Source organism: Mus pahari, chromosome 3 (genome assembly GCF_900095145.1).
Source record: "Mus pahari chromosome 3, PAHARI_EIJ_v1.1, whole genome shotgun sequence".
NCBI classification, from domain to species: Eukaryota; Metazoa; Chordata; class Mammalia; order Rodentia; family Muridae; genus Mus; species Mus pahari.
In genome coordinates, this window is record NC_034592.1 from 68,964,778 (window position 1) to 68,972,102 (window position 7,325).

Here is a 7,325-nt window from a genome sequence, read left to right on the forward strand (position 1 = left end):
TGTGGTACATTTACACAATGGAGTACTACTCAGCAATTAAAAACAATGAATTCATGAAATTCTTAGGCAAATGGATGCATCTGGAGGATATCATCCTTAGTGAGGTAACTCAATCACAAAAGAAGTCACATGATATACACTCACTGATAAGTGGATATTAGCCCAGAAACTTAGAATATCCAGGATACAATTTGCAAAACACGTGAAACTCAAGAAGGAGACCAAAGTGTGGATACTTCACTTTTTATATATATGTCGACTCTGTGACATTCTAATATACTCCTAGATCAGTAATCCTTATCCAGTCATTATCAGAGAGGCTTCCTCCAGCAGCAGATAGAAACATATTCAGAAATCTATATTCAGACAGTCTGTGGAAAGTATCTAAATGGGATGTCTCCATCAAATCTCTCTCCTCAAAGCTCAGGGAATCTCTCAGAAGAGGAGGCAAAAAGAATCTAAAAGTCAAATGGGATAGAGTAAGGTCCTCTGAACCAGCTAAGCAAGGTGCTTATAAGTCCACAGAGACTAAAGTAACAAACACAAGGCCTATATAAGTCTATACCAAGACTGCTACATATATGTTATAGCAATTTCGTTTAGTATTTTTATGGACTCCTAAGTCGAAGAATGGGTGGGTCTCTGACTCTTCTATCTGCTCTTGGAAATCTTTTCCTCCCGTTGGATTGATTGCCATGTCTGACTTCTACATGACAGGTTTTGCTTCATCATATTTTATTTTGTTATATTTGACCGTTATCTCTTAGGATCCTGTTCTTCTCTAATGAGAGACAGAAAGGGAGTGGATCTGGAGTAGAGGGAGGTGTGGAGGAAATGGGAGGAAAAGAGAGAGGGGAGACTATAATCAGGAATATACTGTGTGAGAGAAGAATTGATTTTCAATAAAAAGGGGAAGGTGAAATGAAAAACAAACAGAAAGAAGGAAAAAAATGAAGAAACAAAGAAAGAAGGTACTTTCAAAAGCTTATCCAAAAAGATTTTTCCCCAACATAATTTTTTTTAATTATTTGGGGATTTTATACAATGTACCCCAATCACATTTTCTTCCCATACCTCCCAGGTCCATCCTCACACTCTTGCTCAGTGCTCCCCACACACAAAAAGAAAAGAAACCACCAAGTATTATATTGTCCATATACTCACAGCAACATAGTTAAACAAATGCCCGCAAAATTCATGGCTTCGAGCTGAAAAATGAACCCCTAGACAGACTTATTCATTTAACAGGCTGGCATTCAGAGACGGGTAAGTTCTGTTCAGAATCTTACCAACCTAAGACAGAAGTGCTTTGCTCTTGATAATGCATATTCCACAATGGGTAAGGAGAGCATTCTTTTATTTTTTTAAGAACAACAATGTATTTTAATTTTTAATCTGTGAAAAAAAATTCAGTAAAATAGAACATAAACATATTTTTCTTTATTTATTTATTTTTTATTAGATATTTTCTTTATTTACATTTCAAATACTATCCTAAAAGTTCCCTATACCCTCCCCCCGCCCCTGCTCCCATAACCACCCACTCCCACTTCTTGGCCCTGGCATTCCCCTCTATGGGGCATATATAGTTTGCAAGACCAAGGGGCCTCTCTTCCCAATGATGGCTGACTAGGCCATCTTCTGCTACATATGCAGCTAGAGACACGAGTTCAGGGGGCACTAGTTAGTTCATATTGTTGTTCCACCTACAGGGTTGTGCATTCCCATTCAGCTCCTTGGGTACTTTCTCTAGCTCCTCCATTGGGGGCCCTGTGTTCTATCCAATAGCTGACTGTGAGCATCCACTTCTGTGTTTGCCAGGCACTGGCATAGGCTCACAAGAGCTCACTATATCAGGGTCCCTTCAGCACAATCTTGCTGGCATGTGCAATAGTATCTGGGTTTGGTGGCTGATGATGGGATGGATCCCCGGATGGGGTAGTCTCTGGATAGTCCATCCTTTCATCTTAGCTCTAAATTTTGTCTCTGTACCTATATCCTTTCATGGGTATTTTGTTCCTTATAATACCCTTCTTAGAATAAGGAACAAAATGCCCATGAAAGGAGAGCATTCTTGTCGGAAAAATCTAAGACAGACTCAGTCTTGTTTATGAAATAAAAAAAAGGGGAGGTGTGGAGAGCTTTTGGGGCCACTTGGCAAGAATTTAACATTGGGTCAGAACAAGGAAGTAAGCCTCAGACAGGAATTTGATAATTGGCCAGGACAAGTAAGTAAGCTCAGGCAGGAGTCTGATTTTAAGGCAGAACAAAGAAGTAGGCTTCAGGCAAGAATATGACTTTGGGCTGTGACAGGAAAGTAGGCTCTTGGTCATCCTGATAAGCCCTTAGAAACAGTGATCAGGGGACTTTGTTTATTGCCTTGCTTGTTTCTTGACTATTTGTGTTTATTGTCTTGCTTGTTCCTTAATCTAGAACTGACCTTATAATTTGCATGTAATTAAAGTGGTATAAAAGCAGATTGGAATGTAAATGAAGAAAATATCTAATAAAAAAAGGAGATTGGAAAAAACCCACCTCAGCCTCAGAACTGGCTGGGGTCATGCTACCAAATACATATATTATATAATATTATATTATATTATATTATATTATATTATATTATATTATATTATATTATACAACTTCCTATTATATTAAAAAAAAAGAAAAGAAAAAGAAAATTGGGACCTTTCCCACCCCCCTTGCCAGAAGCCATCATCTGTGAAGAGCTACACTTCTGCATCTTTATCACAACCTTTAAGGACTCTCTTCAATAGCTTTCTGTGTGGACTATTCTCAGGGGACTGAGAGGGGAGTCTTATCACAGAAGTCTCAATGTCTCTAATTCTCATTTATGAGTCTGTAGTCATCAATACTACTGCAAAAGAAGATTCCTTCCTCTGACCTAAAAGAGTCCTTCTGAGCTCTGACTGAAAAAGAAGATGTTTTGATAGATTTATAATATGTCAGGAAAAAAAAAAACAGACATAGTAAGTCTCTAAAAGAACTTTTTTTTAATAAAATCTGGCCTGAAAAAAAATAATAAAGAAATGCTGTAGACAATCAATGAACCAGGGTTATAGGGACTCATAGAGACTGAACAGATCATCAGGGAGCCTGCATGGGCCTGACTAGGTTCTCTGCACATATGTTATAGTTGTGTAGCTTGGTGTTCTTGAGGGACTCCTAACAGTAGAAGCAGAGGCTGTCTCGGACTCTTTTTCCTGCTTTGGGAACCCTTTTTCTCCTCCTGGGTTGCCTCATTCAGCCTTAATATAAGAGGCTGTGTCTAGTGTTATTGCAACTTGTATGCCATGTTTGATTGATATCTCTGGGAGCCCTGTCATTTTCTGAAGGAAAATGGAGGAAGAGTGGATCCAGGGAGAGGGGAGATAGAAGGGCTGGAAGAAGAAGAGGGAGGGGAAACTGTAGTCAGGATATGATATATTAGAGAATGATAAATAAAAAACAAAACAAAGAAATCCTAGGAAGAAACAAAAGAATCGGGTTTAAAACAATGAAGAAAAATAACACTCTTATTGGATTCTATCATAAGACTAAACAGTGCCAAAACTTGGTGATGCAGCACTGCAGTAGTTTGAGTGTCCTTGGCACTATTAGTAGGTATAGCCTTGTTGGAGAAAGTATGTCACTGTTGGGGTAGACTGAGACTCTGCTCCTAGCTGCCTGAGGATGCTGGGTCTTCTTATGACTGCCTTTGGATCAAGATGTATAACTCTTGGCTCTTCTCCCATACCTTATCTGCCTGGATGCTTCCATGATTCCTGCTGTGAAGATAATGGATTAAACCTATAAACCTATAAAAACACCCCCAAATAAATGGTGTCCTTGTAACACAGAAGTGGATGCTCACAGTCAGCTATTGGATAGAACACAGGGCCCCCAATGGAGGAGCTAGAGAAACTACCCAAGGAGCTGAAGGGGGCTGCAACCCTGTAGGTGGAACAACAATATGATCTAACCAGTACCCCCTGAGCTCGTGTCTCTAGCTGCATATGTAGCAGACGATGGCCTAATCGGCCATCATTGGGAAGAAAGGCCCCTTGGTCTTGCAAACTTTATATGCCCCATAGAGGGGAATGCCAGGGCCAAGAAGTGGGAGTGGGTGGGTAGGGGAGCAGGGGCAGCGGGGGTATAGGGAACTTTTAGGATAGCATTTGAAATGTAAATAAAGAAAATATCTAATTATATAAATAAATAAATAAATAAATAAATAATAAATAAAATTAATTTTAAAAAAGAAAAAAAAGAGTTGTCTTGTTCATGGTGTCTCTTAACAACAATGGAAACTAAGACAAGCATTTTGTAAAATAATTTTTTTCTATCCAAATTATCCTACAATTACAAGAAAACAGTATAAGCATGCAAGAATCAGGAATATTGTTTCTATGCATTTTTCTTGAGGAAAATACTAGATTGAACTTTAAACCCGAGACTTCTGTCCCAGTTTGTTTCAGCTGTTGCCATAAATACCCTGTTAAAAAGCAACTTAGGGTAGAAAGGGTTATTTTGACTCAAAATTCCAGGTAATATTCTATCCCAGCAGAGAAGCAAACACAGCAGGAACTTGAAACAGCTGCTTGTATCATATCTATTATCATGAGCATAAAGAAAGGCAAACATGTATACTACTCAATTTGCCTTCACTTTTACATAGTCCAAGATTGAAATCCAGGGAATGATGCTATCCCCAGTTGGCTGTGTCTTCCTATAGAAGAGTTTTAATCCAGAAATATGACTGATCTGGCAATGAATCACATCCAAATACCTGGTAGGTCTATGTGACCTGGATGAAATGCAGATACAGTCTGGATTACAGAAAGATCTGGCTGGAATACAAACACACCCTTAATATTTATACCTTTAGTCCCTAACAATGAAGGTAAGGTTAGTTTGTAGAAGGAAACAGCCATATTTGAAAGTGATGTCTAATTGAGGGACAAAGTGACAGATAAGAGAAAGATTTGACAGAATGAGCCAAAGATAGGATTTCTCATGTAACAGCACAGGAAGAAGAGGCTACCTGAGAAAAGGGCAGGGAAAATGGTGTGTGGCCATCTTAGCAGGACAATTTTACAAAGACAAGAGAGGGAGGGAGAGAGAGAGAGAGAGAGAGAGAGAGAGAGAGAGAGAGAGAATAAGCTAGATATGGGTAAAGATGGGAGTAACCAGAAAATGAGAAGGAGCTGAAAATTAGAACATATTGACAAAGTTAGTATGAGTTCAAGCAGAGCNAAAGATAGGATTTCTCATGTAACAGCACAGGAAGAAGAGGCTACCTGAGAAAAGGGCAGGGAAAATGGTGTGTGGCCATCTTAGCAGGACAATTTAAAAAAAAAAAGAGAGAGAGAGAGAGAGAGAGAGAGAGAGAGAGAGAGAGAGAGAGAGAGAGAACAAGCTAGATATGGGTAAAGATGGGAGTAACCAGAAAATGAGAAGGAGCTGAAAATTAGAACATATTGACAAAGTTAGTATGAGTTCAAGCAGAGCAATTCAGTCAGAAGCTGAGAGAAGCCAGATTGAATCAGGTAGATTGTACAGAGGCTAAATGCCGCCAAGCCTAGGCCTAGGAGTAGTTAGAACAGAGTTTGCATACAGTTCTAATTTCATCCCTCCATCTGAGGAAGTAAAAGTGAATTTACATCTTCCTACATTATTCAATGCAATCAGGACAATCCTCCACAGACATGCCCACAGGGCAACCTGATCTAGACACTTTTCATCGATTCTCTCTTCCCACGTGATTCCGGGTTGTATCAAATTGACAATAAAACTGACCATATCATGAAGGAAATCATGATGATAACATAAAGTATGATAAAAATAAACTTAGGAGACAATATATAAAAACTGTAGGTCTAGAAGGAAGAAGTATGAGAAAAATAATGTGCAAACCCCAAAAAAAAGGAAAGAAAAGAAAACAAAATCTTCAATGCATTTCAAATAGGGACTGAAGTTATATTATTTATTTTCTTACTGTGAAACAAAAGGATAAACAATTACCTATTCTAAATTTATATAGTTAAGACTAAGAGAACTCTGGGTTGAAGAGATGACTTAGCAATTAGTGGTACTTTCTGTTCTTGCAGAGAACGTAAGTTCAATTACCATTCAAATGGCTTACAACTGAATATAGCTCTTTTTCCAGAGGATCCATCATCCTCTTTTTGCCTCCACAGGCAAAAAATACAGATGTAGTGCATATGTAGATGCAAATAAACACTCATTCATATAAAATAAAATAAATACTAAGTAGTTTAAAGGAATAATAGGGAACATCTATTCTTCAATAGAAACAGATTTTCCTGGCCTGGCCATGGTGGTGTGCACCTTTAAACCCAGAACTCAGGAGGAAGAGGCAGGTAGATCTCTGTGAGTTTGAGGCCAACCTATGATGCAAAGCTAGTTCCAGGATAGCCAAAGCCACACAAAGAAACCATCTCTGAAAAAAATAAGAAAGAAAGAAGGAGAGAGAAAGAGAGGGGGAGAGGGAGAGGGAGGAAGAGAGAGAGGGAGGGAGAGAGAGAGAGAGAGAGAGAGAGAGAGAGAGACTTTTAAATAAATTTTTTATCTGTGTTCATATGGAAGTATCAAGTAAGGTAAGTTTTATATTTATAACATTTCTAAGAAAATTTAATAACAAGAAAACAAAAGGGGGTTTTAGTGAATTTCCATTACAATTTAAAATCAGAATGTCAAAATAGTAATACAGCATAGGAAAGACAATGCTGAGAGGATAAAGGCAGCGTGGGGCAGATAAGCATCCTTCTTGTGATCCTGCTTCTTAGGGAATGACCTGAACTTGGCGGGAGCTCAGGGCCCTGCATTGGGTTTGTTCCAGTTCTAATGTGGAAGCGAAACAACAGGCTGACCAGCACTGTCCTCATCTCTGCCTGACATGCACCTACTGTACGAGTAAGATGCCAAAGCACTGACGCTAAGATAATAAGGCTTTCTTTTGGGAAATGGAAAGTAAATCAAGGCTCTCCTGTAGTTCCCGCAGTGAAAGAGGGCAGTCCTCTGACTTTGCCTTTGAATTCTTTTAAATTCAGGAAAATCAGAGTTATAATAGATTATAACCTTCAATATTCGGCATGTATGAAATAAAAACTGAGAAATATTTATAGTAAAGCATGAATAATTCCATTAAATGTTAATGTAACTATGATTCAAGAAAATTTTAAATAAAAGAAAACAAAGAAATTAAGAAAAAATGGTTTACACTTTTCTGGATTTCTTCAGCATGTGGCATGCTGAGAACAACTATGTTCTCAAATCTGCTTCAGTGTTCACTGTTTTATTAT